This window comes from Macaca thibetana, chromosome 14, assembly GCF_024542745.1.
Source record: "Macaca thibetana thibetana isolate TM-01 chromosome 14, ASM2454274v1, whole genome shotgun sequence".
NCBI lineage: Eukaryota > Metazoa > Chordata > Mammalia > Primates > Cercopithecidae > Macaca > Macaca thibetana.
In genome coordinates this window covers 42,554,987-42,567,250 of record NC_065591.1, presented here as the reverse complement: position 1 = coordinate 42,567,250, position 12,264 = coordinate 42,554,987, and the positions used below count along the sequence as shown (strand labels likewise).

The window sequence follows — 12,264 nt, the reverse complement described above, 5'->3', positions numbered from 1 at the left end:
ACATTTGAGAACAATTCTTTACATGGATGTGTTTTGCATGACCAAATGTCTAGGCACCCCATGGCCAGAATTTAATTTTTGGGGTTTTATTTAACATCAGGAGCAGATTGGGTAATAAAACGAAATGCATATTGAGAATAAGATGGCCTTCTGACCTTTCAGGGTCTAGGGCTGAAAAGTGTCTCAGGGTTGCTGCTAAATGGGCCATGAACTGGGCTGGGTTTTTCATATTTGATGAAAAAGAGCCTAAACGCTAACTGATTTGGGAGAGGTCGGATAAAGAAAAAGGAACATTAACCTTGACTATGCCTTTAGCTCTAGCCACTTTTTTAAGAGGAAATCGCTGGACAGGTGGGGGATGGCTAGTTGCTGAAGGAAACTGTAAGCCAGAAACTGTAAGCCATACCGGATGTGAGGAGGGGAGGTGATAAAAGGATTATAGGGTGGGGGAGCAGAGACTGAGGAAAAAGTGGGACCTAGCTCGGCCTTGCGAGGAGGGGAGAGGTGGAATGGGTCTGTAGAAAAGGAAGATTAGAAAGACTCAGCAACGCTTGCGGTTGGAACTGAGGGGACAGGCGGGAGGGAAAGAAGGAAGATTTGGGACGAGTTGCATTGGGAACAGAGACTAGGGAGGGACCCATGTGTAAAAGAATGCCTGGAAGTCAGGCACCTCAGACCGTTTGCCTATTTTACGACAAGAATTATTTAGATCTTGTAGGATGGAAAATCGAAAGTGCCCTTTTCTGGCTATTTGGAACTACTGTTGAGTTTGTATTGGGGTTAAGCGGCATTGTAGAAGAAAATAAGGCATTTAGGTTTTAGATCAGGTGTGAGTTGAAGAGGTTCTAAGTTCTTGAGAACACAGGCTACAGAGAAGAAGGAAGAATGGAGGGTGGAAGGTTGCCCATGGTGAAGGAGGCAAGCCCAGAGAAAACAGAGAGTAGAGACACAGAGAGAAGGAGTTTGGGGGTTCTTGCCCTCCAGAAAAGCAGGGTCAGGGAGCAGAGATAAGGTATTGGGGTGCAAAAAAGAGATTGGGGTGCAAAAATAAGAGGGGAGGCAAAAATAAGAGGTTAGGGTTCTTGCCTCTCCCCCAGAACAGCACAGATGGGGTAGAGACAGGGAGAGAAGGGGTCGGGGTGCTTGCCCCTCCCTCAGAAAAGCAGAGAAGGGGTAGAGACAGGGAGAGAAGGGGTCGGGGTGCTTGCCCCTCCCTCAGAAAAGCAGAGAAGGGGTAGAGACAGGGAGAGAAGGGATCGGGGTGCTTGCCCCTCCCTCAGAAAGGTGCAGCTTGCCGCTAAAGGTGAAGGACCAAGGCAGGCGTCCCTGTAGCGTGGTCAGACACCTCTGAGACGTGGGTGAGTAATCAGAGAGGCATCCCTGCAATGATTAAACACCAAGGGAAGGCTGCCTTCCCCAGTCCGTTGACCAGCGCCGGCGTTTTGGGTCCACAGATAAAACGTGTCTCCTTTGTCTCTACTAAAAAATGAAAGGAATTGAAATTAAGAGAAGAGAGAGATTGAAGAGTGGCGCCAAGATTGAAAGGAGAAGGAGATTGAGGGATAGTGATAGAGGTTGGAGAAGAGAGTAAAAAAGAGGCCCTTTCCTGATTTAAAATTGATGAGATGTTCCTTGGGCTGGGTGGTCTGAGGACTGGAGGTCATAGGTGGATCTTTCTCACGGAGCAAAGAGCAGGAGGACAGGGGATTGATCTCCTAAGGGAGGTCCCCTGATCCGAGTCATGGCACCAAAATGTCATGCGCGTCCGTGTGAAGAGACCACCAAACGGGCTTTGTGTGAGCAACATGGCTCTTTATTTCACCTGGGTGCAGGCGGGCTGAGTCTGAAAAGAGAGTCAGCAAAGGGAGATAAGGATTTTTATCTTTTTATAGGATTTGGGTAGGTAAAGGAAAATTACAATCAAAGGGGGCTTGTTCTCTGGCGGGCAGGAGTGGGGGGGGGTGGTCACAAGGTGCTCAGTGGGGGAGGTTTTTGAGCCAGGATGAGCCAGGAAAAGGAATTTCACAAGATAATATCATCGCTTAACGCAAGAACTGGCCATTTTCACTTCTTTTGTGGTGGAATGTCATCAGTTAAGGCGAGGCAGGGCATTTGCACCTCTTTTGTGATTCTTCAGTTACTGCAGGCCATCTGGGCCTATACGTGCAAGTCACAGGGGATGCGATGGCTTGGCTTGGTCTTGGGCTCAGAGGCCTGACAATGGGTATACCCAGAAAAGCAAAGAAAAGTTAGGGTTTTTAAAGGCAAAATAAGGAAAGCTATACAAAACATAGGTTGTTTTGAAATAATTATTCTTAGCTGCAAGGATAGACAACAAAGGTGGCATTGGTCCAAGGTTGAATAGGAAGTTGTTGGGCAGAAGTCCTCCTAGAAGTGTTCTTTGTTTAAAGTTCAGGTGGTCCTTCTGCAAGGTTGTGGTTTACAGTGAGTCTTTGTCATTGCATTTATCATAGATGCATGAAAGTCTCTCTTTTCTGGCCCTGATTACGTTTTGCTAGGATTTTGCGTAAGTGACTCAATTTTTATTCTCACAACTTTATTTTTTTTTTTTGTGTGTGTGTATGTGTGTGTGTGTACATGTGATTTTCCTGTTGGGGCAAGCAATATTCATGTGTCTCAGTTTGCTATTACTCAAATGGTGTTGATAACAAACCACCACAAGACACATTGGTTTAAAACAAAATTGATTTATCTTTATAAACATGCAAGTCAGTTGGGGCAGCTCTGTTGATCTCAGAGGAGCTCACTCATGGTTTCTGCAGATCAGCTATGCAGGGGTGGGATGGTGGGGTGAAGCGAATGGCTTTCTGATCTAGATTAGGTTCAGCTGGGAGGCTTCGATTCAAGCATCTGACCTAAAGGTAGTCCTCTTATGTCTCTAATACTCTTTTGGACCAGCGGCCAGTGGGGAAGGTTATTATCATGGTAATTGCAGAAGCAAAAGACTACAGGTGGAGACTTTCAAGGGTTTTCAGTGCCTACATTCAGATCTAGCACATCGTTTTATTTGCCTTTTTACACTGACTAACCCAAGGCACCTGGCCAAGTCCAAAGCTACTAATCATGCAAGTACTCTGTGCCTTTGGTTAGACCTTGGCAAAGGTTTTACTCCGTAACTTCCTTCTCACATCCACCCCACTAGGTCTCACTTTTTGCCAACTATAAAGTGAGAGACTTAAGCTGGGTGGGCTGAAGAGTCATTTGATTGTTATGATTTTAGTTAATCAGATATAAAAGAGCATAATTTAGTTATGCTATTTTACTGACCTGCACTAAAAACAAAAACACTATTTACCAAAGAGTAAATTGGGAAGAAAATAAATTATTAAAATATTTTGATCATCAGTTTATTTCAAACTACTGCTGCAATCTTTCTTTATATGTTTGTTTAATAATTAACAAATAAGAAATGACATACCTGTGCTGCACCTGCCGTGGATGTCTCCATTGTGTGCAGCTGGAACATACTGTTCATTCAGCTGCTCTATGCAACTGCCAAGAATAAAAGGATATACAGGGACAGAAATGATTCTCTTTGACTCTAAGTATGGTTTATGCCTTTTATTTTGCCTTCTATCTCCAAACACGAGTATGTTTCACAGTTGGAATATGGTTTTTCTACAGAAAGAATATGTTGAAACCTCTATCCTATGGCTCCTGCTATCTGTACTTCATCTTCCTCTACCAAAGCGTTCATGTGAGGCTGCCTTTTTGGTTTTGCCCAGTTAGAAACTCTGGTATTTCATTCTGGTATTCATAAGTATTCTTTTATTTTATTTTAAAAAATGGTTTTAGTTGTTGATATCTGTGAGTGTTTTGATATGCATCAGAAGAACAAAAACCAAAAATATATAGAGAGAGTGAGATGAAAGTGAAACGATTAGGAGGGAGAGAGCCAGTTTTATTCCCTCAGGAGCAAGTAAATCTGGAAAATGTAAGAAACTGATTGTCAATTTCCTTATAAAAAAATAAATAAATAAAATACAAAGGATTATAATACCTACCTCAGAGAGTGGTTGTTCAGGAAAATTGATATGAAAGATGGAAAGGTCACAATGGCTGCTCAGTAATTATTCATTTCCTTTCTTTTGTGGGGGGTCATCACTAACACAACTGGACAATACTTGGCCCCATTTAGCTATAGCTTCCGACCTAATGGGTCTCTGGACTAGTGACCTAAAGTGACCCAAGCTCAGACGTCTCACCAGTTAGTATAGAATCACATGCTAGACTAGGGCTGCTTCTATTTTAGACCTAAAATGGCTCTTAAAGCTTTATGATTTATTGGTTTGCCTGACAAGTACAAGCTCTGGGAATACAAATTACAAAAGCATAATAACTAGAGTCATAAAGATAAACAGTTTTATCAGCTACAGGACTAATAGAGAGAGAGAGAGAGAGGACATAATAACTGAGTGTAACTGGACATTTAGACAGAATACTGGGTTCTCAGATTCTTTATTCATGAATGTATGCATATATTTAATTGCAGTCTTTTCCGTTCTGGATTTTAGTCTTTTTATTTCACAAAGTTTGACTCATCGTTGTGTATCAGTTATCGCTTTCACATGTATAAGACACTCTTCACAAAGCTCTGGGAATGAATTTTCTTCATTCTTTTTCTTAATTTATAGTATGTTGAGATAGAGCTTGAATAAAAGTAGCTAAAATTGTGTTTTATCCATTCATTCATTTAGGCTACTTAATATTTCATGGCTTTATTTTGCTGTCAGATGTGCTATCACATATATATTATCATGGGCAAATATTTCTTTAAGTCAATTTTGTATATAATAAATTGCATTATTTAAATCTATTTACCTTTTCACTAAAAATTTCTGTCTTGTCTGTGGGTCTTCTAAGACACTCTTTGTTAAAGATTTATTTAAAGGTAAACTGCTATAGTGATCATAATTATCTTAGTAGAGAATAACCTCCTGTGTGCAGGTTTATAAATTATTTACCTATATATATTCTAAATTGAAGTACTTTCTTTTATGAATGAGGAAAGAAATATAGCAAATTGAAGACTACTGCAAAACAGAGAGAAACCCTTTCATAACTTTGCCATCCTAATGACATTAATTTTCACTCACAGATGAAAATTGATTTCTAATCCACATGCCTATGCATTTGATAGTTGCAGTCATTATTTCCACACCATTTCTGATTTTGAAATCATATTTCTAAATTTGAAGCCATATTATAAGCATCTCTACTGTATCTTGAAAGACTACATAATTATTCATGCTTATGTTATATTGTATTTTTTGATATAGTTTAGCAAATTCCTTTATTGAACGTATATTTGACTTTCTGGTTTTCCTTCCTTTTTAAGATGGAGTCTTGCTCTGTCACCAGGCTGGAGTGCAGTGGCGCGATCTCAGCTCACTACAACCTCTGCCTTCCTGGTTCAAGTGATTCTCCTGCCTCAGCATCCTGAGTAGCTTGAACTACAGGCGCCTGCCACCATGCCTGGCTAATTTTGTATTTTCAGTAGAGATGGGGTTTCACCATGTTGGCCAGGATGGTCTCGATCTCTTGACATCGTGATCTGCCCGCCTCGGCCTCCCAAAGTGCTGGGATCACAGGTGTGAGCCACCATGCCTTACCTAATATTCTTCATTCATTCTTTCTTTTCTGCTTTTTTCTTTCTTTGTTCTTCTTCTCCTTCCTTCCTGTTATGTATTTACAATTCTACTATTATAAGTGATTAGCGAATGAAATACTTTTACTTTTTTTGTTATACTTCTGTAAATTATTCTCATATGAAGAATTCTTGAGAGTTGAATTACAGCTTCAAAGAGTTTGCTAAGAGATTAGATCTTAAGTATTTTTACCACCAAATAAATAAATGAATGTAACTGTGAAAGATGAGGGATGTGCTAATTAGCTTAACTGTGGTAATCATTTCACTATATATATATATGTATACACGCACACATATATATGTGTTTCCAACAATCACATAATACATCTTATACACCTTACGTAAATACTTTTATTTTGCCAGTTACACCTCAATAAAGCTGGGAAGAAAGAATTTGAATGCCCACATGATGGTTTCTTTATTCTGCCATATTGTTCTCTCACTTGACAATAGTGCTTTAAAAAGTTTTCAATTTGAAGAGGCCAATAAATATACAAAAATACTCGAATTTTTTATATAATGTGTAAATCCAACCCACATGTAAATATATGAGAAAGGTACAAAAATGCTTGCCTTCGTATCTGAATATGATTTCAATTTTTGGTGTTATCATTATTGTATTATATTATTGTTAATATTAAGAGTTGGAAAAATATTTAAGCCCTGGAGGCATTTGCAATGGTTATCTCTTTTGTTGTTTGTGAACTGATTTACCGATTTGGAAAAAAAATCCTTAGTCTAAAATCGTGCTTTCAATACTCTGCTACCTACAAAGAATATATTCTCTTTAAAGATTTTTATTTTCATAGACTATGTTATAATGAAATTGACTCTTTTTTGTGTATAGTTCTGTAACGCCTAAGGTTCTTGCCTAGCCACGCCAAAGAATTGGTGTGGCAGCTGACCACGAGGAGTGATAGAGACATGGGCAGAGAGCAAGAAAAAGTTGTAGGCTTTATTGAACAGAGTGAAAGTACAAAGCTTCCACAGTGTGGAAGGGGTCCTGAACGGGTAGCCACTGTTGGTTTTGGGTGATTGCCTTTTAAACTCTTTACGTGTGTTGGGAAGATGTTACCAGAGCGAGAAACAAAGGCAGCAAATTATTTTGTGACATGTCTTAGATTTTGAGGAAAACCAGAATTGCAACTTAGGTTTTATCTACTTTATGACCTTGCAGGGGCATGGCAAAGGAGACAGTATCTTACAAGACTTTACAAAGTATGTTTACAAGGAATTGGAATTGGGAGCATAGATAAGGTCGGCTGGTCACAGAAAAACAGGCAGTTAACATTTCTTTTACTTTAGTTTTGGGGGTGGGGGAAGGGAGAGAGGATACAGGGAAACTTACAGTAAAATTTTCACTGTTTATAGCTTTCTTGGGGAAGAAAACACATGCACAAATCCTGGTGTTAGGTATATTTTAAGCATATATCTTCAATATTATTCATCCAGGACTGAAGTAAGTCCTGATGCAGGAAATGAGTGAGTTTCACAGCTTTCTGAGTCCCTACTCGACCTAGGAAGCCCGGCTGACACCTCCTCTCAGTTCTATGGCTTTTAACACATATATAGATCCGAGTAGCCAACACCACAATTGAAATACAGAAAAATTTCATCGCCTCTCCAAATTTCCTTTTGCAATACCTTTCCACATACACCCTCCTTCCAATTTTAACTTCTGATAATGACTGAGGGGTTCTCTAGCACTATAGTTTTGTTATTGCAAAAAAAAATTATATAAATGAAACCATCTATTATCTAATCTTTAAGACCGGCTTCTTTCCTTAAACAATATTTTATTTAACTTTATTTTCTTTTTATTTTATTTTAGAGACAGGGTCTTGCTCTGTTGCCCAGACTGGAGTGCAGTAGCACAATCCTAGCTCATCGTAACCTTGAATTCCTGGGTATAAGCAATTCTCCTGCCTCAGCCTCCTCTGTATAGGACTACAGGTGTGCCAGGATGAGGCTGGCTTCTCTTACTCTATTAAGTTTTTTTTTTAGTTTTGTCTGTTCATCATTTGTCTGTTTCCCCTTTCTGTGTTCCTTTAGGTTATTTGAACACCTTTAATATTTCATTTAATTTATTATTACTACATTTGACATACATTTTTATACAATTTTACGGCATGTCTGTTGGCAACAAATTCTTCATTTTCTTTCATTTAGCAATGTTTTTATTTCATCTTCATTGTTGATGGATGTTTTCACTGGATGAAGAATTCTGGACTGACAGCTTTTTTATTTCAGTGCTTAAAAAATGTTTTTCCACTTCACTCTGGTTTCTACGATCTCTGATGAGAAATTCTCAGTCATTTGAATAGTTATTTTCCTACAAGCGGGGTTTTTCAGCCTTAGCAGCACTGATACTTGGGGCCAGAAATTCTCATGGGAGGCTTTCTTGTACATTGCAGGAAACTTCATTGCTTCTGCCCACTAGATGTCAGTAGCACCTATCCCCGGCCGTCACAGTAAAACATATCCCTAGACTGTGCCAGTTGTCCCTGGGTTGTTTCAGAAGACAAAATCACACCCGTTGAGAATCACTGCTATAGAGGTACTGTGTCAATTTTCTTTGGCTACTTTAAACATTATTTTTTCTCTTTAGGTTTTAGAAGTTTGTGATGTGTCTGTATATAGATTCTTTTGATTTCTCTTGTTTGGGGTTGCTGAGCTTTTTAAAAATTTTCTTGTTTCCTGCCAAACTTAGAAAATATTCACACATTATTTAAAAGAAAAATTTTTTGCACATCGTATTTTCTTTTCTCATTCTGAGACCTCACTGCATGTTAAAACTTGTGTTACTATCTCGCAAGTTCCTGAATCTCTTTTTTTCCCTCACTTTATTTTTTCTCTCTGTTGTTCAGACTGGATAATTTCTATTCATCTGTCTTCAAGCTCATAGGTTTCTTGCTCTGAAATCTGCATTCTGCCTTCAAGGCCATTCAGTGAGGTTTTACATCTCAGTTATTGTATTTACTGTTTTAAAATTTTCATTTATTTCTTTTTTTTTAAATTTATTTATTATTATTATACTTTAAGTTCTAGGGTACATGTGCATAACGTGCAGGTTTGTTACATATGTATACTTGTGCCATGTTGTTGTGCTGCACCCATCAACTCGTCAGCACCCATCAACTCGTCATTTACATCAGGTGTAACTCCTAATGCAATCCCTCCCCATGATAGGCCCCGGTGTGTGATGTTCCCCTTCCCGAGTCCAAGTGATCTCATTGTTCAGTTCCCACCTATGAGTGAGAACATGCGGTGTTTGGTTTTCTGTTCTTGTGATAGTTTGCTAAGAATGATGGTTTCCAGCTGCATCCATGTCCCTACAAAGGACACAAACTCATCCTTTTTGATGGCTGCATAGTATTCCATGGTGTATATGTGCCACATTTTCTTAATCCAGTCTGTCACTGATGGACATTTGGGTTGATTCCAAGTCTTTGCTATTGTGAATAGTGCCGCAATAAACATACGTGTGCATGTGTCTTTATAGCAGCATGATTTAGAATCCTTTGGGTATATACCCAGTAATGGGATGGCTGGGTCATATGGTACATCTAGTTCTAGATCCTTGAGGAATCGCCATACTGTTTTCCATAATGGTTGAACTAGTTTACAATCCCACCAACAGTGTAAAAGTGTTCCTATTTCTCCACATCCTCTTCAGCACCTGTTGTTTCCTGACTTTTGAATGATCGCCATTCTAACTGGTGTGAGATGGTATCTCATTGTGGTTTTGATTTGCATTTCTCTGATGGCCAGTGATGATGAGCATTTTTTCATGTGTCTGTTGGCTGTATGAATGTCTTCTTTTGAGAAATGTCTGTTCATATCCTTTGCCCACTTTTTGATGGGGTTGTTTGTTTTTTTCTTGTAAATTTGTTTGAGTTCTTTGTAGGTTCTGGATATGAGCCCTTTGTCAGATGAGTAGATTGCAAAAATTTTCTCCCATTCTGTAGGTTGCCTGTTCACTCTGATGGTAGTTTCTTTTGCTGTGCAGAAGCTCTTTAGTTTAATGAGATCCCATTTGTCAATTTTGGCTTTTGCTGCCGTTGCTTTTGGTGTTTTAGACATGAAGTCTTTGCCCATGCCTATGTCCTGAATGGTACTACCTAGGTTTTCCTCTAGGATTTTTATGGTATTAGGTCTAACATTTAAGTCTCTAATCCATCTTGAATTAATTTTCGTATAAGGAGTAAGGAAATTTATTCCTGATATTTTTAACGTATCCATTTATTTCAAGGATTTCAAATCCTTAATTCCATTTATTTATTTATTTATTTATTTATTTAGAGATGGAATCTCACTCTAACACCCAGGCTGGAGTGCAGTGGTGCGATCTTGGCTCACTGCACCTCCGCCTCCGGGGTTCACGCGATTCTTCTGCCTCAGCCTCCCGAGTATTTGGGACTACCGGCTTGCACCACCAGGCCTGGCTAATTTTTGTATTTTAAGTAGAGATGGGGTTTCATCATGTTGACCAGGCTGGTCTCAAACTCCTCACCTCAAGTGATATGCCTCCCTCAGCCTCCCAAAGTGCTGGAATTATGGGCATGAGCCACTGCACTTGGCCCTTGAAATCCTTAATTCTTAGAGCATTTTTCTAAAGCAACTTTGAAGTCTTTTTTCTGATAATTCTAACATTGGTATCACCTAGTCATTGGTTTCTGTCAGTTACCATTTTCATGTGAGTTGTGATTTTCCTGGCTGTGGGTATTGTAAGTGATCTTGGCTTGTTTCTTGGAAATTTTAAACATCATATGAAACTTGTTTTTTTGTGATTTGTATTTTTTTTTTTTAATTTTTCATAGAAATGGGATCTCTCTATGTTACCCAGGCTGTTCTCAAGCTCCTGGGCTCAAGGGATCCTCCTTCCTCAGTCTCTCAAAATGCTAGTATTATATCCATGAGCCACTGTGCCTGGCTTGGTATTTTTGTTTTAGCATGCAATTTACCCAGTTGTATTCAGGTCATACATTTTAACCTGCTTTTTGTGAGTTTTGGTTTCAGTTACGTTTTCAAAGCATTTGTAGTGCTACTCCAACGACGTGTTCCATGTGTGCACCAGTAAATGGCTAGATGGGACTTTGACACTTATCTATTCTTTAGTTTAGCTTTTAATGTCTGATGTGCTATTTAGTGTCAGATCTGTGAATGCACAGCTTACTACTTTATGAGGTTGCTTTTCTGAGCTCATTCCTCTCTGTGATCTCTCTAGGCTCTGTTATCTGTCCTCTGGCCAGAAAGCCAGGTTTTATTTATCTTCCTTTAGCTTCACACTTCCCATGAATATACCCTCATTCAAGACCAAGCAACAGGAAGACAGAGAACAAAAGGAAATAGGAGCTTGTCTCACCCTCTTGGCACCACAGATCCTCTAATTAGAAGAGTTTCTCTTTTCTCAGAGATTTAGTCCTGTGAGCCCCATTATTTCAGGATTGCCTGAGAACTGATACATGAGAAAATAGAGAAACAAACAAATACACAAGGGATTCCCTATCCTCCACCCCTGAGCATTGCATTATGAAACCCATTTCCAGCTCCTAGAGCCAGAATCAGAAGGTTCCTTGTGGAGCTCTCTCTATCCACATCCCTTTGCAGTTCCAAGTTTAAGGTTATATTGAATCCAGGCTGGGATTCCAAGCCTGGGGAGATTGGGTATTATACCAAATGGAAACACACACACCGCCACCCACCCCCGACACACACAAGTAAACTCACCTGTGATATAGCAGTACTTCAAATACTCATCTTCTTCCTGAGTCTGCCAACTATTGCTTGCTTTTCACAGTTTTCAAATGGCTGCATCATGCATTCTGTGCACATTTTATAGTTGCAATAAGTATGAAAGATAGAGTGGGATGCATTTACTCCATCTTACTTGAAATAGGAGCATGTGTTATCTCAATAATTTTGATGTAAGCAAACTTTCTGAAAAGGAGTTTTAGAATAGGCTTGTTAACGGAATACATGCCTCCCAGATAAACTGTAACCTCCTGCCAGAGAGTAAAGCCCTTGGTGCTTTATTGTTGTCCTTTATTTTTACTGTGGTGACTTCAGAACACCTAGACTTGTACATTTTTTTTGCAGATATTTTTAAGATGTAACAAATGAACTTAACAATCTCCTTTATTCACACTACTACCTCATTAACAGCTTGTTCATCTTTATCTACAAAAACAATGGCAAACGAATTTCATCTAAAGTTCTTTCAAGGTCATCTAATTTGGGGTACCTAGAATGTGGGTCTGGGAAGAATAGAGAGGATCCATAATGTTTATCAGGAAGGTGTACCTGGATTGAATAGTGTGACACATCTTCCATGTTTGATTAGTGTGACACATCTTCAATGCAAAAAGGAGACAGATGCACATTCTATGTACCTGACTACTTAGAGCTACATGTTTTCAGAGTAGTGAAAGTAAGCTGGTGAGCAATAATTAATGAGTTATTGGTACTTTGTAATCCCATTGAAGGTACAGTTTTGCTTGGTTAACACAGAAACCATGTCATAACACTAATTAACAATAGTTTCTTTGTTGTACAAAAGTCTTGATAACTGACTCCATCCTTCTTGAAGCTTT

The 12,264-nt window shown here is 39.1% G+C and overlaps 1 long non-coding RNA gene across 1 annotated transcript in view; it reads left to right on the top strand.

Moving 5' to 3' along the window:
- Positions 1-8,223, top strand: part of LOC126934722 (uncharacterized) — an 81,403-nt gene extending 73,180 nt beyond the window's left edge. The window contains exon 4 of the long non-coding RNA XR_007719090.1: positions 8,086-8,223. This is a non-coding gene — a long non-coding RNA (uncharacterized LOC126934722). The remainder of the gene's footprint in view (positions 1-8,085) is intronic.
- The last annotated feature ends 4,041 nt before the right edge of the window (positions 8,224-12,264 follow it).